Source organism: Mobula hypostoma, chromosome 1, assembly GCF_963921235.1.
Source record: "Mobula hypostoma chromosome 1, sMobHyp1.1, whole genome shotgun sequence".
Taxonomy (NCBI): domain Eukaryota; kingdom Metazoa; phylum Chordata; class Chondrichthyes; order Myliobatiformes; family Myliobatidae; genus Mobula; species Mobula hypostoma.
The window spans coordinates 52,337,150-52,361,719 of NC_086097.1; the positions used below are offsets into that span (position 1 = coordinate 52,337,150).

The 24,570-nt window shown below is 41.6% G+C and overlaps 1 protein-coding gene across 1 annotated transcript in view; it reads left to right on the top strand.

Annotated features, from left to right (window-relative positions):
- Positions 1–24,570, top strand: part of LOC134355657 (guanine nucleotide-binding protein G(I)/G(S)/G(O) subunit gamma-2) — a 57,366-nt gene that overhangs the window by 22,891 nt on the left and 9,905 nt on the right. The gene's annotated exons all lie outside the window — the stretch shown is intronic.

A 24,570-nucleotide genomic window follows, 5' to 3' on the forward strand; every position in this document is an offset into this window, starting at 1 on the left:
AAAAGCATTAGAAATAATTATATTGCCTAAAGCAATTTGTAAAAAAAACAATAGATATAGCAGAAATAGGGAGCTGAGTGTATAATGACATTGTCGATCTTATAGTAACTAAATAGAAATTACTGTAGAGATTGAGGACTATAGGCCAGTTAATCTTGACTGTGAACCAGGGTTCTGAAAATAAATAGCAGTAGAGTAACAGCTACATTGATGACAATCTTCTAGTTTCTTAACTTCTGGAGCAAACCTAGTGGACTGGAAGATAGGAAAATTTAACATTGCTGTTCAAAAAGCAGAGGAAGACAGAAATTGAGGAGCTACAGGTTAGTTATTCTCAGGTTCAGATTCAGTTTGTTTATCACATGCAGTGCTGTTCACGTTAACAACCAGCACATCTGAGCATGTATTGGTGGCAGCCCGTAAGTGTCACCAAACATTTGGTGCCAGCATAGCCTGCACAGAATGTTCAGCAGAACAACATGAGCAGCAACAGCAAAACAAGCCCCATTCCCTCCCACCCACTCTCACAGATAGGTCACCATCACCAAGGCAGGCCACTGCCAGTCCTTGGTCCCCAGACTCTTGGATTTGCAGACATCAGGCCTCTGACCTCCAGATAAGCCAACCCTGGGGCTTCAATTTTTGGGCCTTCAAAGTATCTCCTGACTTGCTGAGGTCCGGAATTCAACCTGCACCCTTGTCCTCCAGACATTTGGTTATCAACTCCAGGGCACTCCAATGATGGATTCAACCTTTGTGCCTTGACTTCTCCTCCCCCCCAGTTCAGTGTGTGGGTGTCCCGAACACTGGCAACCTGCCCCTGACCTTGAACTCCCCTCTTTCCCTGTCCCTAAAACCTAACCTGATCCCCTGACTTCCATGCTGTCCCCAAAACCATCGCTATGAATCTAAAAAGCAATGAAATCAATAATCGGTATCATCTTGGCTGGAAAAACTGACTCCAGTGTTGTCAGCACAATACTGGAATCCAGTGCTAAGGATATGATAATAGAAGATTTAAGTGGCATCAACCTGACATTATGAAGAAAAATTCTTAGTGAACAAAACTATTATGATCCTATAAACTTCAGGCTGAATAAGGCACAAACTGTGGATGCAATATCTTTGAATTTTCGAAAGACATTTGTTAACTTTATCATAAATGGGCTGCCACTCGTGGGTTGGTACTGTATTAGAAGGACACAGGATAAGTTAAAGGCAAGTAAACAGGTAAAGATTAGCTGTATTGTTCAGGTTGGCAAACTGTTAACCATTGTTAATGAACAATAATGACATGAAAATTCAAAGTGTTACGTATTGAGTCTGTAATGTGTAATAAAGCAAATTAAAATGACTCCAGTGTTGAAGCTATCTCTATCCCCACCTGGAAAATATGGAGAATTCCCTACATCAGTCTTATTCATGGCCCATCCTTTACCATTTTTTCCTGGCATATTTTTGCCAATTCCTGTTCCACCCAAACTGGAAAATCCCATCACCTAATACCACTACAACAATACCTTTTTATTTGGCGGCGAACTCCAGACTGGGCTCAAGGGCAAATGTGATGCTATGCCTCCATTCAGCTGACTGGCACAGAGGGGAGGAGACAGAAAAATTGTGCACCCAGCCCTCGAGTGGCAAGGTCTGCAAGCCAGAGACCCATTGATCCTGGTTGATAAATGGGCAGCTGTTACACTTGGACCCCCCTCCATATCAGAGCTCTTTGTTCTGAAGAATGACTGCCACCAGATTTAACATGCTTTCAGATACTTGCATCTCCTCAGGGTCCCACCCTTCTACCACTGCAAGCTGCGATAAAACAGCTCATTGTCAAAGGACAACCAGTAGTTACTGATCTTGCTGGCTGTAGTAGTAGGTGTGCTAAGCAATGGCCCTATGCTTAGGGTAGGGATTTGACTAGAAAACTGAGGCATCAATTGTTAGTAACCGAGCAGGAAATAAGTAACAGGATAATATAGAACTAAAAATATTTTCACAATTAAGTTCCATTGTGAGAATTTTGAAATCATCAGCTGTTCTGCATTTTTCTGTTGATGCATGGAATAATTATTGCTGTTTTAGACAGAGGTGTGGATGGCTGTATGTGCTGTGTCATTCTGCAGAGAATTGCCATTTGTATATCCTTGTTTGGTGACTTATTATCATTGTAGGAACTTCCTTTACTGACAACACGACACAGTCATAAGAAATTTTCTTTGCTACTTTTAAATTTTGTACTTCTTGTAACTAACTATTTTGCAACACTCAACCGAACACCAGCTGGGCCAGAACTGGCCTGTTTTTGACAAATTCTTCTGGTGAACAACTATCCAATTCTATCAACCTACCTGCCATTTATTCCGAAATCTTTGGAATATAGCTTCCCACTGCAACAAACTTTTGCCTCAAATGTTAACCTCTGTTCCAAGTTAAATCCACACCTTTACTTTGTATAACTGTGTCTAAGTTCCGGAATATAAAATGGATAGTTTTGCAATACTGGAATTCATATGGGTATTAGAATATAAAACACAGAAATCTACAGCACATTACGGGCCCTTTGGCCAACAATGTTGCACCAACCATGTAACGTACTCTAGAAACTGCCTAAAATTGCCCTACTGCATAGCCCTGTTTTTCTAAGAGTCCATGTTTCTTTATGATCCCACCAACAAGAAATCTTGAATTCTATCATAAAGGAGTAACAGGAATTGAAGTGAGCTTAGTGGTCAGAATTGTTGATCTTACCAGCTTCAGAGTACCATTTAGCCTCCAGAGTGATTCAGCTTAACGCAAAACATGGCAATACATCATATTTCTACTGTTAGGAGACTTACTTAGCCCACCAATATCTGCAGAAGTACCTACGGATGTGGTATTTATCAGAATGCAAACCGTATGCTGGTCTATGACAGGTAAAAGTGACCAGAGGTTTCTGGCTTTGGTGTCCTATCCCAATGCCTAAGGGTGACGTTTTGAATTAAAAAAATTACAAGAATGCTGTAACTCGCATCACTAAACTCACCAAAACTTCAAAGTAATGACATGACTTGTTAAAGTACTCTGAGATACCTAGGGACCAGGGGGTTCTTGGGTGTGATTTGCAAAATGCAGAATGCAAATATTGGAAGTAATGAATAAAACTAGCAGATTGCAATCACTTATTACTAGAGGAATTCAATATAGAAGTGGGAACATTATTCTTCTGTTATATTGATGCAGTATTATTAACCTTGTGTAAGGAAGCATGTTTACACGTTGGGAAAGAAAGTTTACAAAACTACTACCTGGAATTAGCAAGTTGGTTAATGAAACAAAATTGAACAGGTTAGGCTGGAATCTGCTGGAGTTTAGTAAAAGCATTTAAGATCCTGAAGGGTTTTCAAAGTGCAGGCATGGAAAGGAATTGTGAGAATCTGAACCGTCTAAAAATACGCAGTTACTACTTAAACAAGATGCATTCTCTCAGAGAGTTGTTTGAATCTTCTTCCTAAAAGGCATGTGGAAAAAGGCAAGCGATTACTGTGGGTAGACAGGAATGCAGGCAGAGTTGAGGTTACAATCAAATCAGCAATTATCTCATTAAATGGTTTAGCTTGACCACCCAGCTTTTAGCATTTTAAGACTTGAATGCTTGTAAGGAAAGATGGTTGAGTAAATTGGTGCATCTATGGCAAACACAGACATGACTCAGCAAGATTCGAGAATCCAGTCCATGCACAGGGCCAGGGTCACCATATTTAGGAACCCTGCTCTGCTTATTTCCTGAATGCACTCATTCTGTGAATGGTATGCTGTAAGGATATGTCACCTTCTACTAGCAAGTCACTATATCTCACTGAGTGGGCAATTCATCACTGACTTCCCCCTGAGAGCCCTAAAATCAACAAATTTAATTCACACCACGATATCCAGAAATAGCTAAGAGCGCTGACCAGAGAGAGAGAGCTTCTGTTGCAGATAACATCCTGGCTGTAGAACTGAAAATGTGCACTCAGATGTATCTACTGCTCTCGCCAATCTGTTACAGAACAGTAACAATCATGACATTTATTCAGCAAAGTGAAAAATTGACCCAGTATGTCCTGTTCACAAAAAAAAGCACAAATCCAACTTGGCTAATGATGGCCCAGTCTCTTTGCTCTATGGAATGTGTACTTATCAGTGATATCACATAGTGCTCAACGTTCAGTAATCTGTGCACTGGTGCTCAGTTTGGGTTTTACTGCAACCAGCCAGCCCCAGATCTCATGAAAGTGTATATCCAAATGGATGGATTCCAAATGCGAGGGTAGAGAGACAGTTTGTGACATTGGGAAATTTCAGACAGTGTGGTGTCAAGAAGCCTTGGTAAAATTGACGAGGGGAAAGCCCACCATTGATTAAGTCATTAGTTTGAGGGCGCTCCAGTAGCATAGTGGTTAGCACAATGGTATTATAGCTCAGCAGCAGAGGTAGGAGTTCAATTCCAGCACTGTCTATGAGGAACTCACTCTCTCCTTGTGTGCTTTAGTTTTGTCCCACAGTCCAAAGACGTCCAGGTTCGTAGATTAACTGATCGTTGTCCTGTGATTAGGCTAGGGTTAAATAGATGCGTTGCAGGATGGCGAGTCTCAAAGGGATGGAAGGGCCTGTCCTGCACTGTATCTCAGTCGATAAAAATTAAAAAGGAAGAGAACATACAAAATCGAAGCAGGATGCGAGTCCCTTTTGCAAAAGATCTTGAGTGATCTTCTACTTCAGTCGCGTATTCTAGCACAACCCCCATACAGTGCGGTTCCCTTAACGCCCAAAAATGTATCAACTGATAAGCTTTAACTATGCTTAGTGACCAACATTCCATAGCTCTCTTGACTGAAAGAATTCTAGTTCTAGCTGAAAAATAAATATTCCCATTTCCATTCTGAATGGCTGACTCCTTATTCTGAAACTGTGACCTCCCTGGATCTAGATGATGCCATCAGGGAAATTATCATACCTGAATCTACCTCATACTAAGCCTTAAATGGAATTTTGCATGTTTTAATAACTAGTGAGTGTGCACCTAGTCTGCTTAATATCTTCTCATAAGACAATTGCAGCATTCAAAGAATCCAGCTAGTGTACCTTTTTTGTACTTGTTCAAACTAATATAATTTTCTTCAGACAGGAGGCCGGATCTGTGCACAATGTCATGAGGTATCATTAGGGACCTGTCTAATGCCAGTAAGATGGCTTTACTTTTATACTCAGATCCTATTGCAATCAAGGCCAATATACAGCTTGCCTTTCTAATTACTTGTGCTTAGAAAAGCAAGGATGTAATGTTGAGGCTTTGTAAGGCACTGGTGAGGCCTCACTTGGAATATTGTAAACATTTCTGGGCCCCTTATCTAAGAAAGGATGTGCTGACATTGGAGAGGCTTGTGAAAATTGTTCCAGGATTGAAAGGCTTATCATATGAGAAGTGTTTGATGGCTCTGGGTGTGTATTCACTGGAATTCAGAAGAATGAGGGGGGCTCATTGAAACCTATTGAATGTGAAAGGCCTCAATAGAGGATGTTTCCTATGATGAGGGAGTCTAAGACCAGAGGAAGCAGCCTCAGAATAGAGAGGCGTCCATTTAGAATAGAGATGAGGAATTGTTTTAGCCAGAGAGTGGTGAAACTGGAATTCATTGTCACATGTGGCTGAGGGGGTGAGTCATTGGGTATATTTAAGACAGAGGTTGATAGATTCTTGATTAGTTAGGGCATGAAGGGATACAGAGAGAAGGCAGGAGATTGGGGCTGAGAGGGAAATGGATCAGCCATGAAATGGCAGAACAGACTCGATGGGTCAAGTGGTCTAATTCTGCTCTTGTATCTCATGGTCTTATTAACTTTCATTTGTATCATACAAGACACTGAGGTCTCTCTGAACACCAGTACACCTCAGTCTCTCAACACTAAAAAATATGCCACTTTTCTAATACTTCTACCGAAGATTATGACCTCACATATTCCATCTGCCTAGAACGTACCATTCAGTAAGTCTATGCATATGCTATATCTTTAACCCACACAGTTAGGAGCACATCTCCAAGCTGCCATTATCTCTAGCATTAGTTATTTAAAACAATTTATTCATTGTAATGTTTCCAGATATTTATCAGTCTGAAATAAAAAGTGGTGGGATCAGATGTTTTGCTGAAATGTACTAATGGCATAACTAATTTACAAATAGTGATGCAAAGGGGTAGAATTCTAGTCTTGATCTGATCCAGAGTAATAAGTAATTCTGGCTATCTCCAAATAATAGTCTTAGAACACTATAGTACATAAACAGGCCCTTCAGCCCATCTAGTCTGTGCTGAACCAGAACAAAAACTTTCATACCCATAAGGCATAGGCCATTCAACTCATTGAGTACGCTTTTCCATTCTATCATGGCTGACCCCGGATCCTATTCAACCCCCGCATACCTATCTTCTCACCATATCCTTTAATGCCCTGGACAATCAGAAAGCTATCAACTTCCACCTTAAGTATACCCACGGACTTGGCCTCCACCACGGTCTGTGGCAGATCATTCTATAGATTCACTACTCTCTGGCTAAAAAAAAAAAAAATTCCTCCTTAAAGGTCACCCCTCAACTTTGAGTCTGTGCCCTTTAGTTCTGAATACCCCCATCACAAGAAACATCCTCTCTATATCCACCCTATATTAGACCTTTCAACATTCAACAGGTTTCTGCATTCTTCTAAATTCCAGTGAGTACAGGCCCAAAGCTGTCAAATGCCCCTCATATGTTAACCCCTTCATTTCTAGAATAATCCATGTAAACTCTCTCCATTGACAACACATCTTTTCTGAGATATAGGGCCCAAAACTGTTGTTAATACTCCAATTGTGGCCTGACTAGTGTCTTATAAAGGCTCAGCATTATCTATTTGCTTTCATGTTCTATTCCCCTTGAAGTAACTGCCAACATTGCATTTGCCTTCGTTACCACAGATCAACCTGTAAATTAACCTTCTGGGAGTCTTGTACAAGGGCTCCTAAGTTCCTCTGCACCTCTGATGTTTGAACATTTTCTCTATTTAGATAATCTGTATTATTCCTTTTACCAAAATGCATTATCATACATTTCCCAACACTGTATTCCATTTGCCACTTTTTTACCCATTCTTCCAATTTGTCAAAGTCTTGCTGTAATTGCATTGCTTCCTCAGCACTATCTACTGCTCCACCTATCTTCATATCATCCACAAACTTTGTCACAAAGCTATCAATTCAATTATCCAAATAATTGACAAGCAATGTGAAAAGCGTCTGTTCCAATACTGACTCCTGAGGAACACCACCAGTCACTGGCAGTCACCCAGAAAAGTCCCCCTTTATTCTCACTTGCTGCCTCCTGCCTGTCAGCCATTCCTCTGTCCATGTCAGTATTTTCCCTATAATGACATAACATCACACTCTGTGTACTGTACCTATCCAAAATTCTCTTAAACTTTGTAACCAACTCCACATCCACCACTTACACTAGTAGTTCATTCTACACTCTCACTACCCTCTGCGTGAAGAAGTTCCTGCTCATGGTCCCCTTAAAAATTTCACCTTTCACCCTTAATCCATGACCTTGAGTTGTAGTCTCACCCAACCTCAGTGGAAAAAGCCTGCTTGAATTTATCCTATCTATATCCCTCATTTTTGTATACCTTATCAAATCTCTCCTCAAATCTTCAGTCTTCTAGAGAATAAAGTTCTAATCTGTTCAACCTTTCCCTATAACTCAGGTCAAGTCCCGGCAACATCCTTGTAAAGTTTTTTGAACTCTTTCAATCTTATTTGCATCGGTCCTGTATTGTGACCAAAACTGGACACAATACTTCAAATAGGCCTCATCAATGTCTTGTACAATTTCGACATAACATCCCATCTCCTGTTTCAATACATTGATTTTTGGCCAATGTGCCAAAAGCTTTCATTATGCCTGTATCTATCTGTATTCCCAGATCCCTCTGCTGTATTGCACTCCTCAGTGCCTTGCTCCTCACCGTTAAGACCTGCATTGGTTGGTCCTCCCAGAGTACAATGCCTCACATTTGCCTGCATTAAATTCCATCCGCCATTTTTCCAGATGTTCCAGATCCTGCTGCAAGCTTTGATAGTCTTCCTTGCCGTCCACTACATCCCCCAAACTTGGTGTTATCCACAAACTTGCTGATGCAGTTCACTACATTATTTTTCAGATCATTGATATAGAAGGCAAACAACAATGGACCCAGAACCAATCCCTGTGGCACACCACTAGTCACAGGCCTCCAATCAGAGAGGCAACCATCTGAACCCCACTCTGGTTTCTCGTGTGAAGCCAATCTCTAATCCTATATGTAACCTCATCCTGAATACAAGCAACAGGAACTTCTTGACCAACTTCCCATGTGGGACCTTGACAAAGGCTTTGCTAAAGTCCATGCAGACAATGACCACTGGCTTTCCTTCAACTTTCCTGGTAACCTCAGAAAACTCTTAAGATTCGCTAGACTTGCTTATCGTGCACAAACCCATGTTGACTATTCCTAAGCAGTCCCCGTCTATCCAAATCCTTATACTGTATATCCAGTACTTTAGAACACTTTCCAATAACCTTCCCACTAATATCAGGCTCACCAGCCTATAATTTCATGGCTTCTTATTAGAGCCTTCCTTGAATAACATCAGCTATCCTTCAATCCTGCAGCTCCTCTCCTGTGGCCAAGGATATTTTAAATATCTTTGCCAGAGCCCCTGCAATTTCTGCACTAGTCTCCTACAGGGTCCAAGGGAACAACTTGTGGTCCTGGAGAGTTATCCAACCTACTTTGCCTCAAGGCAGCAAACACCTCCTCCTCTGTAATCTGTATAGGGTCCTTGACCTTACTGCTGCTTTGCCTCATATCTGTAGACTCTGCATCTGTCTCCAGAGTAAATACAGATGCAAAAAATCCATCTTGGATCTCCCCCATCTCTTTCAGCCTCACATATAGATTAACATTTTGTTCTTCCAGAGGACCAATAATGTCCCTTGCAAGCAACACACATCAAAGTTGCTGGTGAACGCAGCAGGCCAGGCAGCATCTATAGGAAGAGGCGCAGTCGACGTTTCAGGCCGAGACCCTTCGTCGACTGCGCCTCTTCCTATAGATGCTGCCTGGCCTGCTGCGTTCACCAGCAACTTTGATGTGTGTTGCTTGAATTTCCAGCATCTGCAGAATGTCCCTTGCAATCCTTTTGCTCTTAACATTTCTGTAGACTCTCTTGGGATTCTCCTTCACCTTGTCTGCTATGGCAGCCTCATGCCACCTTTTAGCCCATTTCATCGACTTTACTCCTAACTTCCACCCAGCCCTCAAATTCGCTCGGTCTATCTCGGACACTTCTCTCCCCTTTCTCGATCTCTCGGTCTCCATCTCTGGAGACAGACTGTCCACTGACATCTTCTACAAGCCCACTGACTCTCATAACTACCTCAACTATACCTCTTCCCACCCCGCCACATGCAAAAATGCCATTCCCTATTCCCAGTTCCTCCGTCTCCGCCGCATCTGCTCCGAGGATGAGGTTTTCTGTTCCAGGACATCTCAAATGTCCTCTTTCTTTAAGGATTGTGGTTTCCCTTCTGCTGTCATCAGTGATGCCCTCGCCCACATCTCTTCCATTTCCCGCACTTTGTGCTCTCACCCCATCCTCCCGTCACCACAACAGGGGCAGAGTTCCTCTTGTCCTCACCTACCACCCCACCAGCCTCCGGATCCAGCACATTATCCTCCACAACTTCCGCCACCTTCAACAGGACCCCACCACTAAGCACATCTTGCCCTCTCCACCCCTCTCTGCTTTCCGCAGGGATTGGTCCCTCCGCGACTCCTTGGTCCGCACGTCCCTCCCCAGGGATCTCCCACCCGGTACTTATCCCTGTAAGCGTAAGTGCTACACCTGTCCCTACACCTCCTCTCTTGCCACCATTCAGGGCCCCAAACAGTCCTCCCAAGTGAGGCAATACTTCACTTGTGAGTCTGTTGGGGTCATCTATTGCATCCGGTGCTCCCAGTGCGGCCTCCTCTACATCGGTGAAACCCGACACAGATTGGGGGGACCGCTTCGTTGAGCACCTCCACTCTGTCCGCCACAACAGACAGGATCTCCCAGTAGCCACCCACTTCAACTCTGCTTCCCACTCCCATTCACATATGTCCATACATGGCCTCCTCTACTGCCATGATGAGGCTAAACTCAGGTTGGAGGAGCAACACCTCATATACCGTCTAGGTAGTCTCCAGCCCCTTGATATGAACATAGAATTCTCCAACTTCCGGTAATTCCCTCCTCCTCCCTTCCCCTATCCCTATGTCACTCTGCCCCCTCCCCCGGCTGCCTACCACCTCCCTCTTGGTTCCACCTCCTTCTACTACCCACTGTGTTTTCCCGTATTCTTTCTTCACCTTTCCTGCCTATCACCTCCCTGCTTCCCCTCCCCCACCCCTTTATCTTTCCCCTTACTGGTTTTTCACCTGGAACCTACCAGCTTTCTCCTTCCCACCCTCCCCTCACCTTCTTTATAGGGCCTCTGCCCCTTCCCTCTACAGTTCTGACGAAGGGTTCCGGCCCGAAACGTCAACCGATCTTTTCCACGGATGCGGCCCGATCTGCTGAGTTCCTTCAGCGTGTTGTGAGTGTTGCTTTGACCCCAGCATCTGCAGATTATTTTGTGCTTACCTTTTAGCCCATCTGTTTTCCTTAAGTGTTCTCCTGCATTTCTTATACTTGATAAGTACCTCACTTTTTCCTACCTGCGTATACATACTAGGCACCTCTTTCTTTTTTCTTAACCAGGGCCTCAATATCTCCCTGAATCTGTTATCCTTGCCTCTTATTCATAGTCATAGTCATACCTTATTGATCCCGAGGGAAATTGGGTTTCGTTGCAGTTGCACCAACCAAGAATAGAGTATAAATATAGCTATATAAAATCATAAATTAATAATATGTAAATTATGCCAGATGGAAATAAGTCCAGGGCCAGCCTATTGGCTCAGGGTGTCTGACCCTCCAAGGGAGGAGTTGTAAAGTTTGATGGCCACAGGCAGGAATGACTTCCTATGACGCTCTGTGTTGCATCTCGGTGGAATGAGTCTCTGGCTGAATGTACTCCTGTGCCCACCCAGTACATTAGGTAGTGGATGGGAGACATTGTCCCAGATGGCATGCAACTTAGACAGCATCCTCTTTTCAGACACCACCGTCAGAGAGTCCAGTTCCATCCCCACAACATCACTGGCCTTACGAATGAGTTTGTTGATTCTGTTGGTGTCTGCCACCCTCAGCCTGCTGCCCCAGCACACAACAGCAAACATGATCGCACTGGCCACCACAGACTCGTAGAACATCCTCAGCATCGTCCAGCAGATGTTAAAGGACCTCAGTCTCCTCAGGAAATGGAGACGGCTCTGGCATTCTATTCTGTATGTTCTGGCAGGAGCATGCAGAATCAGGTTTATTATCACCGGCTTGTGTCCTGAAATTTGTTTACTTAGCAGCAGCAGTTCAATGCAATGCATGATATAGAAGAAAAAAAATAATAAATCAATTACAGTATATGTATATTGGAGATTAAAAATCACACAAAAACAGAAATAATATATATTGGAAAAAAGTGAGGTAGTGTTCATAGGTTCAATGCCCATTTAGGAATCAGGTGGCAGAGAGGAAGAAGCTGTTACTGAATCACCGTGTGTGTGCTTTCAGGCTTCTGTACCTGCTACCTGATGGTAACAGTGAGAAAAAGGCATGCCCTGGGTGCTGGGTGCAGTTCCTGTACTCTCAAAATTTCACTTTTGAAAGCTTCCCACTTACCAAGTATTACTTTACCTGAAAACAACTTGTCCCAGTCCACACTTGCCAGATCCTATATGATACCATTTAAATTGGCCTTTCCCAAATTTAGAATCTTATCCCGAGGTCCAGACCTCTCCTTTTCCATAAAATTACCTTGAAACTAATGGCATTGTGATCACTAGATGCATAGTGTTCCCCTGCACAAACTTCTCATCCCAGCCCTGTCTCATTCCCTATTAGGAGCTCTGGTATTACATTCTTCTAGTTATGTACTAATAAAGGAAACTTCCCTAAATACACTTGACAAACTTTTCCATCCATTCCTCTTACAGTTTGGGAGTTCCAGGTGGTAATGTGGAAATTTATTACTACTATCACAACCTTGTACTACTTGCAACAGTCTGCAGTCTCTACAAATTTGCTCCTCAAAATCCCACAGACTGTTCGGTGGCCTACATTATAATCCTATTAATGCAGTCATGCCTTTCTTATTCAACACACACAAAATGCTGGAGGAACTCAGCAGGCCAGGCAGCATCGAGGGAAAAGAGTCCAGTCGACACTTCAGACCAAGACCCTTCAGCTGGACTGGAGAAAATAAGATGAGGAGTAGAGTTAAAAGGGGAGGGAGAAACACAAGGTGATAGGTGAAACCAGGAGGGGGAGGGGTGAAGTAAAGAGCTGGGAAGTTGATTGGTGAAAGGGATACAGATCTGGAGAAGGGGGAGTCTAATAGGAGAGGACAGAAGCCCATTGAAGAAAGAAAGGGGAAGAGGAGCACCAGATGGAGGTGATGGGCAGGCAAGGAGATAAGATGAGAGAGGGAAAAGGAGGTGAGGAATCGTGAAGGAGAAGGGGGAGGGACATTATCAGAAGTTCAAGAAATCATCGTTCATACCAACAGGTTGGAAGCTACCCAAATCAGTGGGGAGGGACAAATGGACAAGGGAGCCACGTAGGGAGCAATCCCTATGGTAAGCAGAACGTTGGGGGTGGGGGGGTAAGATGTGTTGGGGATCCTGTTGGAGGTGGCAGGAGTTACTGTGCTGGACACGGAAGCTGGTGGGGTGGTAGGTGAGGATGAGAGGAATCCTATCCCTGGTAGGGTGGCAGGAGGATGAGGTGAGAGCAGATGTGCGTGAAATGGAAGAAGTGCAGTTGAGAGTAGTGTTAATAGTGGAGGAAGGGAAGCCCCTCTCTTTGAAGAAGGAGGAAATCTCCCACTTTCTGCTTTCTGCAGAGATCGCTCCCTACATGACTCCCTTGTCCATTCATCCCACCCCACTGATCTCCCTCCTGGCATTTATCGTTGCAAGCGGAACAAATGCTACATCTGCCCCTACACCTCCTCCCTCGCTACCATTCAGGGCCGCAAACAGTCCTTCCAGGTGATGTGACACTTCACCTGTCAGCCTGCCGGGGTCATATACTGTACTGTTTCCAGTGCTCCTGGTGTGGCCTCCTGTACATCAGTGAGACCCAATGTGGATTGGGAGACAGCTTCACCGAGCAGCTACATTCCATTCACCAAAACAAGTGGGGATCTCCCAATGGCCACCCATTTTAATTTCACTTCCCATTCCCATTCCGATATGTCTATCCATGGCCTCCTCCACTGTCGTGATGAGGCCACGTTCAGGTTGGGGAAACAACACCTTGTATTCCGTCTGGATAGCCTCCAACCTGATGGCATGAACATCAATTTCTCGAAATTCTGGTAATGCCACCCACCCTCTCCTTAACCATTTCCCATTCCCTTTTCCCTCTCTCACCTTATCTCCTTGTCCACCCATCACCTTCCTCTGGTGCTCCTCCCCACTTTCTTCCATGGCCTTCTGTGCTCTCCTATTAGATTCCCACTTCTCCAGCCCTGCATCTCTTTCAGCAATCAGCTTCCCAGCTCTTTACTTCACCCTCCCAGTTTGACCTATCACCTTGTGTTTCTCCCTCCCCTCCCCCCCCCACACCTTTAAAATCTACTCATCTTTTTCTCTCCCGTCCTGCTGAAGGGTCTTGGTCCGAAACGTCGACTGTACTTTTTCTATAGATGCTGCCTGGCCTGCTGAGTTCCTCCAGCATTTTGTGTGTGTTGCTTTGGATTTCCAGCATCTGCAGATTTCGCTTGTTTTTGATTGGAATACCTTTCTTATTCCTCAGTTCTGCCCATAAACATTCACTAGATGAGTAATCCGGTATGTCCTGACTGAGCACTGACATGACATTTTCCCGGACTAGTAATGCCACCCCTTCCCTCTTTAATCCCTCCTGGAATCTTGTTCTTATCCACAAAACCTCCTTTCTGTTCCCCTGACCCCCTATCATTACAAATTGCCTCCTCTTCCTCCTTCCCTTCTGAGCCACAGAACCAGACTCAATGCCAGAGACCTCTGCGAGGTCATCTCCCCCACGCAACATAATACAAAGTGTTGTTGAGGAGAATGGCCACAGGAGTACTCGGTACTGGCTGCCTATCCCCTTTTCCCCCTCTTGAAGGGTTACTCAGTTATCTGTGTTCTGCTCCCTGTATTTCTTGCATATAAACCCTTCAGCCTCCCGAATTATCTGGAGTTCATCCAGTTCTAGCTCCAACTCCTTAACTCAGTCTGTTGGAAGCTGCAGCTGGATGTAGTCATAAGGGACACTGGAGGTCTCCCTGCTTTCTTTGTCAAAGCCTAAACTCCCCACTCTAACACTGGCCCAATCCCACAATGGCCAGTCCACTTCATCCTAACTTTTTAATGGCCTCTGCCAAGTACCTAATTATGCACAATCCAATATCTCCTTGGGAACTGTGGTGCACAAAATGTTCTGGCTACCCTTCACCTTTAAACTCCCTCTCCCTCTACTCCAATGTTTCGGGAAATGTAGCATGCAAAATCTCTCAGACAGTTAAGGAAAGATACTTGGTGCATGTTAGGTATTGGAAATTGAACTGAAAGAGAGAGTGAACATATTTTAAAATTAATCTTAAAGAGATGGAACTTCTAAGATTCAGTTTGAAATATGTTCACGTTCTCTTTCAGACACTAATCTTATTGAGTCATTTTTTATTTTCCTATTTAGACCAGAACAAAATTCACCACCATATTTGGAGAGGGTGGTATCTGTAATGTGAGACTCTAATCACTTAATGTTGGCCATGAAGCAAAATTCAGCAATGGATGAAGCAGTGTGTTTAAAACCTGTAATTCATCTCAGATTCAGTTGTGTTTTTCAGATCTGCATTATAAATTTGCATTTGATCAACTGATTTTATATTTAAAATGTATCTAACTGTGCTTTACCCGGTTGCACTTCAAGTTCATCTGTATATAATCTGAAGTGCATTTGTCATTAATTGCTGAAAATATTGGATTTAACAACAATATTTCACTTTATAAAATCATTGCTTGGCAATTATTCATCTGCAAGTCAACTCGGATCATAAAAGAATTTTGACAGGGTTGCAGATTGAGTACAAAACAAGCAGAACAGTGCTAGGAAGGAGCCTGACATGAAGCTTTCAATATTACACAAGTCAGCAGGAAATCCTTTTGCTTTGCACTTTAGAAGATTATGCAGAAGACTTAAAAAAAATGTCAGAGGCAAAGCCGAAGCTAATTATATTCCATTTAGCCACCATGTACTATCATAGATAATTGCCAGCAACAACTAATACAGCTGGAAACTTTGTCACTTGCAGCTTGAAAAAACTTGCTTCTAGAGAGAGTGCTGGAGTTAATGAACTGTTTTGCTGCTGACTCAGCTGCAATTGGCATTGATGGACCAAGAAGCTCTGGAACACAATCCAATATACGCGGAAGAATAGAAAATGCTATGCCAGTAATTTTCTTACATTGTCTATTATGTTGATTTAGAACACAGCAGCATGCAGCTAATTTCAGATGACAAGCTAAGATAGTAAGGCCATTTGGCCCATCAAGTGTGTGCTAGCTCCCAGATTCCCATCAGTCCCATCCCCTTTCATTCCTATCTGATTCACTCTCATCAATCCCCAGATCCTTTTCTCACCAGCCTACACATGGGGCAATTTACAATGGCTAATTAACCTGTCAACAAGCACACGTTTGGAAACTGGAGACCCTGAAGAAGCCCAGGTGGTCACAGGGAGGCGTGCAAACCCTTCACAGACAACGTGGGGGTCAAAATTGATTCCAAGTCAACTGAGCTCTGCACTGGTAACATAACTACTGTGCTGTTCTATCAACCAGCACGCCATTGGAGGTGGACTTTCTGAAGACATTCTCCAGCACTCTGCATTTTGCTACTTGGTCTTTACCTCTTCATGCTTTCCATGTCTACTTTTTCCATTACTCTCAATGTCAGCCTTTCTCCTCCCCACCTCAGCTCTCACTCTCCTGCCTCTCGACGCCTGTGTCCCACTCCCTTGCTTCTCAACATCTGTCTCTCTCCTCCCTGCCTCCCATTGCCTTCCAGGTCCTTTTCCTTGCCTCTCAATGCTCCCTTGTCTCTCTCCCTCCTGCCTCTCTCTCTCTGGCTAATATGTCCCATTTGTCATTGTTTTTCTTCCTTACGACATAGGCTATTCATCGAAGTGTGTCTGAGCCAGCTCTCAGAGTAATCCCATCTATTTCATGCAACTCTCACAAAATGCTGGAGGAACGCAGCAGGCCAAGCAGCATCCGTGGAAAAGAGTAAACAGTCGACTTTTCGGGCCGAGACCCTCCATTAGGACTGGAGAAAAATAGATGAGTCAGAGCTAGAAGTTTGGGGGGGAGGGGAGGGAGAAACACAATGTGATATGTGAGACTGGGGGGGTGAATAAAGAGCTGGGAAGTTGATTGGTGAAAGAGATACAGGGCTGGAGAAGCGGGAATCTAATAAGGAGAGGACAGAAGGCCATGGAAGAAAGAAAAGAGGAAGGAGCACTGGAGAGAGGTGAGACGAGAGAGAGAGAGAGAGAGAGAGAGAGAAGGGAATGGGGAATGGTGAAAGGTGGGGGGGGTGGGCGGGGGCATTACCGGAAGTTTGAGAAATTGATGTTCATGCTATTAGGTTGGTGTCTGCCCCACTTATTTCCATGTTACCTGTTCTCTGTCATAAGCACATCAGTTCTGTCCTGATTATCTACCAGCCTGCACAACTTTGGGATGTAGGAGGAAACCAGAACTCTTAGAAGAAATCCATTTGCTCACAGGGAAAGCTTGTTAGGCATGCAAACAGCAGGGTTACATGGCAGGCAGGGTTTAAGGGCCGAAGGGCCTGTATTGTGCTGTACTATTCTATGTTCTAGAAGTCAGAAGTGAATCCACATCAGATCTGTGAAATACCTGCTAAACCAATTCCTCATCTCCTCCCTTGCCTGTCAAAGCCTTTTGTATCCCAATCCAAGCCAAAATATATAATTTTCACTTTGCCAAGATGTCCTGTAAACAAGGGTGTAATGTTGTTTTAATACTATTTAAAGCCGAATTTAAAACTATTTTAAATTCCTGCAATCAGCAGGAATTTGTGGGTCTATGCAATATACATAATGTTCCTACAACGCTGTTCCCATCCTTAATGAAGAGGAAGGAGAACAGAGAAACGTTCATGAAAGCTTGGTGGCTATTCCAAACACTGAAGGTTACGTATACAGAAAAAGGCTCCCTGAGCAGGGAGATTGTAACCAATATTTTTATGTAATATAATCACTACAAGAAGGGGATTTGAGGGTTTTTTCAGTATTTTAGAGTATTTTGGGAGTTTCGAGTATTCTGTGGTGATGGAAAACAGAATTCATCATAACTTTGCAAATTGAAGAATATTGCTAAGATTTTTTTAGTATACAAGTAGGGAGTGAATGATCTAAGTAAAGACTGAGAGAGAAGCTAAGATTGTATTTTAAATTGCTTGCTAAAAGACTTGTTATTTCACCAAGAAACTATTGGACATTCTTCAGCACCTGTAAGATAAACAGGAAAACCTCAGTATCCTGTTCTGTGAAAATGTGTACATGATTTTAACAGTATGGCAGTTTCTCAGCGATGGTTGTAGATTTACACATAGGCTGTTCTTGCTGTGTTTAATCTGCACATAAAGAAATAAAATTCAAAGCAATTGACTCACCAGTTGTTTTACTTGGCCCCTAGTTAATAAGTTAGTAGAATAACCGACCTGTCGAATAAATTACCTAGGTTCATCCTACACTAGTGCTGTAGAATATAGGGTAACATAACCAGTTTTTTCAAGATATTTGGAGGAACCAATAGGTTAGATAAAGAGGAACATTTTCTGCTGGTTGGTGGTAAGACCAAGTCAGGATATTTCATTTTTAAAAAATCAGGGCTTCCAGTACTGTTGTCAGGAAATGCTGCTGCAAGAAAAGGATGCTAGGAGTTCAAAATGCCTCTTTGCAGAAGTTAATTTGGATCAAGTGCATAGTTGAGTCCTGAAGCAGAGTTTTGACCCAAAAAATATTTACAGTTCCTTCCCTTTCCTTCACAGGTGCTGCTTGAAGCACTGAGTTCCTCCAGCAGAATGCTGGTTGCTCCTAGGTTCCAGTTATCTGCGCTCCCTTGTGTTTCAAATTTTAAATCAGAGCTTGAAAGATCCCTTTTCAATAAGTTTGGGAAATTGTAGGGTCAGGTGGATTATAACCAGAATCTTACAGAATGACAGGAAGACACAAGGAACTAAAATCACCTATTCCTGTTCCTGTTTTCTGTGGAATTTGAATTGATAGGTGGCCTTGACCAAAGCTGTTGATGTAACTATTCTAGGCATTCCTCTGTATTTCTAATTAACAATGTATGCAATCTACTTTTGGTTCCTTTATTGTCCAGGGTATGGGGCACAGTTTTCTTTAAATTCCTCAAACCTTTCGTAGTGTTTTAAATCATGGGTAACCTCTTTCCTTATTCTTCCTGTGATGTAAGACATTCCTTGACTTACCAATGTTCTTTGTTTTATTTTATCAATCTTTGTCATAATGGCAGTGGCTGTGAGAGGATTGGAAATTACATTTCGAAATGAGCACAAGTTAACTTGCATACATTTCCGACAAAGGCTAGTTAGTGTTTCACCAGAGGAAACAGCTGTGTGTGGTGCAATGCAAACAATAGGGCAATTGTCCATTGGTGTTAGAGGAGTTAAAAGAACGAAAAACAATGTAGGACTAAATCTTGAGAAAAGTATATTTTGTGCATCTATATGCCCAAATAAAGCTATTTCCTCAGCCATATGTTCCTTTGACGTCCCTGTCAATGTGCAGGAAAAAGCCTAAACCCCAGCTAAAGCAACGAGAACTTGTTTATTGAATGTTTTTCCTGATTTTTGCCGGTGGCACTGATGAGAACCTAAAAAAAGCAAGCATATTGTTTTTTTTAACATGGTGCAGAAACTAAAGGCCAATGTTTTATAGATCAGTATAGGATGAATTTTTTTAAAATCTCATATCAAGTTACCAACCATTCATTAAAATCACAGAATATGAATTGATTGCAAAGAGCTTAAAGATCTGCTGATAGTTTCCTGAACTGTGGGAAAGCTTACAGCCACAAAGCTCTGGCTGTTGGGACATACTTTTTTTTATCCAACCCCAGGTGTTTCTGTGGCCTCTTAAAGAGAATTGTCAATTCAGGATCAATAATATCAAAATATCAACTGTATCCCACCATCCGGGCTGTATCCCATCGATCCACTGTTACACTGTAAGACTATCAAAGTCTCTCAGTTCCACATTCAGAGTTATTTAATCGTGCACATTATGGAAAGTATCAGTTGTTTATAGGTCACTAAAGGGTTCTGGAGTCTTGGTAAATGACAGATGCAACAACCTGTTTCAGTATCTCTCTCATTTTTGTTTCTGAGATGCAAAAGTGAGTCGCTAATACACAATAATAATGCAGATAGTTCAGTTCTGAATGAGCTCACAAGCACAATTGTGGATGTGACTTTCTTCAAACAGGCTGCATCTTGAGCTTTCCACACCAGAATACTGCTGCAAAACAGAGAGTAGATTGCCGTATTCTATATTAATTAGAAGATTAACAGCCTGAAATAACCATTGTTCACAATCAATATAGTATATTCCATTGTATTGCACAATCCCCTCAATCAATGAAGCTTAGAAAGTGAGAAGTCATAGAACAAGGACTGAGAGAGTTAGGTTGTGAATCAGATCATGTTCAACAAGAGAGTGAAAGAACTGGACTAAAAAGAAATGGTAAGAAATAAAATCTAAAACTTGAATTTGTCATTACTAACATTTCAAACAATTTCCAAACATACAGAAACAAGATTTGCACCTTTGAACGCTCACTCCCTGGGCCAGTGAGATTGATTAAAAGGGAAAGTAAACCAGCCGTGATCAAATGGTGGAGCAGACTTGAAGGGCCAATTGGCCTAATTCTGCTCCTATGCCTCGTCTTGCGGTTTTGTTTGCCAGTCATTGACTGTATTCGACTGGGCTGTATTCAGACAGCTGATTTACCCGCGTGGGTCAGCTGTGGGAGAAGCAAGCAATCTGATTCTCCAACCAAGGTGTGGTGAGGATGTCAGCTGCAACATAACATGCCAGGATACGCCTTGCTTTCTGTCAAAGTGGGATGCATTTTTTAAATTGTTATCTTGTCCTGTTTCAGATATGTATCCAAATTTCAAAAGCAATAAAGAACAGATTAAAATTTTCAAAAATAAAAATTAATGCATTGAAACACCAATATAAGAATTAAAAAGCATTAGCTGATTAATAAAATAATTTCTCTTTTGTCTCAGGTTTCAAGCTCAGGAATCTGTATTCATATAAAAGGCAAAGGATAGGGCAGTACCATAGTGTATGGTTAGCACATTGCTTTACAGCACCAGCGATCACCAACGTTGTTTAGTCCACCACTGCCTGCAAGGAGTTTGTGCATTCTGTCTGTGTCCTTTTTCTTCCATTTCAAAGATGTACAGTTAGGGTCTGTGAGTTATGCAGATGCTATGTTGGCATGGAGCTTGGTGACACTTGTGGGATGCCTATCACAACTTGTTTTGTTGCAAACAATGCATTTCACTGTTTGTGTTTCAATGTACATGTGATAAGTAAAGCTGAACTTATGGATAATAGAAATAGATTCCACTGTGTAATCCTGGGAAATTCAGGCAGATCCCGTCTCTGCCCTTATTCTCCACATGGAGTCTGATGCAGAGCCGGGTGACAAGACGGGTGTATCTAGAATGGTGGAAGTTTGGCATTAGCTGGGAAAGAACTTGCCTGGGAGCAGCTCAATTTCGTTGATTTCCTTCTGAATCACCTGACAAAGACAGTATACTTTGTTCAACATTAATAGGGATGCCTTCTCTGATGGCTACCTTTTAAGTGATGAGCAAATACAGCAACAACATAGCATATTTTGGGGGCTAGATGCAGAGTGGTTCAATTCATCCAGTGATTCACACCAATTTGTAATTCACAGTGTATCCTTCTTCTCTCCCATTTGCTAACTGGTTTGCAAATAATAACATTACAGGTGTTATTCATAGTCATAGTCATACTTTATTAATCCCGGGGGAAATTGGTTTTCGTTACAGTTGCTCCATAAATAATAAATAGTAATAGAACCATAAATAGTTAAATAGTAATATGTAAATTATGCCAGTAAATTATGAAATAAGTCCAGGACCAGCCTATTGGCTCAGGGTGTCTGACCCTCCAAGGGAGGAGTTGTAAAGTTTGATGGCCACAGGCAGGAATGACTTCCTATGATGCTCAGTGCTGCATCTCAGACACCTTTTCTTGGTTTAAACGAGGAAGGTGCTGGAATGCCCAATAGATCCCAGGGATTCTTCCAAATTTGTTAATACCGAACAGGACTTGCCACATTAAGTCAGCAATATAAATCAGCTTCATCAAGATTACCTTAAAATATAACAGATCAAAAGTTAGATCTAGTAAAGGAATAGGAAGATCTGAGTTGCCTTGAAATAACCTGTCATAAAACGCAGGTTATGTCCCTAAATTATACACCATCCAAAAAATTGCAGGATACATACAATCTTAAGTGGGAAGCTAAATCATTAAAATATTTAGGAATAACCCTGCCGAAGGATCTTTCAACACTGTCACAGGTAAATTATGGGCCATTAATCTCAGAGATAAAAGCAGATATGCATAGATGGAATCTTATCCCCTTTTTAAGTTTAAATTCAAGGATAAATACTATAAAAATGAATATTCTTCCTCGGTTATTATATCTTTTCCGTACTTTACCAGTGGAGGTGGATGATAATCAATTCAGGGAATGGGACAAATGGATTTCCCGCTTCATTTGGCAAGGAAGGAAACCTAGAATTCGATATAACACCTTACAGTTAGGGAAGGAAAGAGGAGGTATGGTTCTTCCTTGCCTGAGAAATTATTTTTATGCCTCACAGATAACCCCTCTGTTATATTGGTGTAATAGGGAATATAAGGCTAGATGGAAGGAAATAGAATTTGGATTAGTTGACAGTTTTCCTCTTCAGGCCTCAATAGCTGACAAAGGATTGATGGCCCAGTTGGAAAAATTTAATAATGCTTGGATAAATCTTACATTAAAAGTATGGCAGAAGGTGGTTAATTCATGTGGAATTAATAACATGCTAAAACTCTTTAGATGGTGTGCATATGATACCGAATTCCTTCCCAACAGAGGAGATAAAAGATTTGAGCTATGGATAAAGAAAGGTCTTACAACCTACCTCTCATTTATAGATAAAAGAGTATTACAAAGTTTCCAAATCCTGCAGGACAAACATGGCCTAGAACATAATGACTTTTTTGGGTACCTTCAAATACGAAACTATGTTAACCAGAGTTGTAGATATACAGACCTATCAACAGTAGAATTAGAATTTTTCAAGATTCTGAATTCGGCTTGCAGTTCAATACCTAGTAAATCAGTTTCTCGCCTATATAATGCACTCTCCCATGCTAAAAATGTAAATACACTGTATATTAAAGAGAAGTGGGAGAAAGAAGCGGGGTTGGTACTTTCAGAGGAGGCTTGGGGGAAAATCTGCAGCTTTCAATGGTCCTCAACTAATTCTTTGACTTGGAGAGAACATTGTTGGAAAAACATTATAAGATACTTCAAGACCCCATATCAGGAAAAATATAAAGATACAAATGTGATGTGTTGGAGAAGGTGCGGCTCCAAGGAGGCAAATCATTTTCATATTTTCTGGGATTGCCCTAAATTAAGTCTATTTTGGGAAGGTATTCATAGAACATTAGTTAAGGTACTTGGGTCCCAGATACCTCTGAACTTTGAGACGCTCTATTTGGGGCATGTATTGTTCCTTGAACAGAAGGAAGATATAAAGTTGCTGCAGGCCCTCTTAGCGGCAAGTAAGAAATCAATCACGAGAAAATGGCTAAATCCAATACCACCTACATTAGAAGATTGGTACGAAATTATCTTGGAAATATTTAAAATGGAAAAGTTGACCTACTCCCTGAGAACTCAAAAAGAAACATTTTATCAAATCTGGAATAAATGGATTGAATATATAACCCCAATGCGAGCAGACTTTAGATGACTCTCCTAATGATTTATATTGCTCTTCTCATCAACACAGTAATATTGCTAACGTAAGCACCCCTAGTCTAAATGTTTGTTGGGTTTTTTTTGGAAAATAGAGAATTAACACAAGTAAAGGGAAAGATTTGGGAAAGGGATAAAAAAAAAATGAAAAAATTAAGTAAATAAGTACATAGGGATTGGATAATTATGTCTGCGGGCAGGAACACGCACGAACAAATTGGGATATAAACACCTACAATGGTTGGTATATAGGCTTGTATGCAGCATTTTGGACCAGTGGAAATGGTCCAGAAGGGTTGTATGGAAACTATTATTACCATTTTTCTTAACAACTAATTTCATTACTTAGCCTAATAGGTTAGATTTACCACAGTACATAATTATCTATTTAAATGTTTATCTTCCTTTTATATCATCTCAATGTGTACTTAAGAATGTATAAATAATAGTAGTTTTATACATATAAAAAAATGGAAAAGGTTATATGTGTGAAAAAAGTACATGATAATTGTGAATTCCTTATCCAAATAAAAATAAAATTTAAAAAAAAAGAAATAACCTGTCATATTACAGTATTGCAATTCAATTATAACAGTTTAACCACAGCCTTTCAATAAAAACAAATATTGTTAGAACAACACAGTGGGTTAGGCAGCATCTGTGGAAAGAAACAATTAATATTTCAGGTAGGGAACCATTGTCAGAAATGAATCGTAATATCAATGGCTCTGTTAATTCAAAAAAAAAAGTAGAGCAGTGTACCTCTGTCTCTTCTCTGTCATTGGGATTGAGTTCAATTTCTTAATCCTTATCATAGCAATTCCTTCATGTTTCTTTATATTGTGATATTCTGCTTTCAAGATGCAAAAACATACTTTCCTCTATGGCAAATGGTATTGCAGTGTGATACAGGTAGGGTTTATAGCATTTTTTACTGTTACTATCACTGTTGATATTATTTCCAATAATTCCTTCTCTTGTCTACCAAGGTATATGCATGTAGTGAGCAGAGTTGCTCTCTCACATGTGAAGCCATTTTGGTTGAGAAGCATCTTGTGCTTAAAGCTTCTCAGATAACATGGTAGTAGAAGTATATATATGTTGCTCAGGTGGGATGTCAAAGTCAGCAAAGTTTGATTCATCGGTTTTCGCTGAAGAAAATTACATTATGCCATACTTGTATATTTCATTTAAAATTACTTTCTACATGTTTTG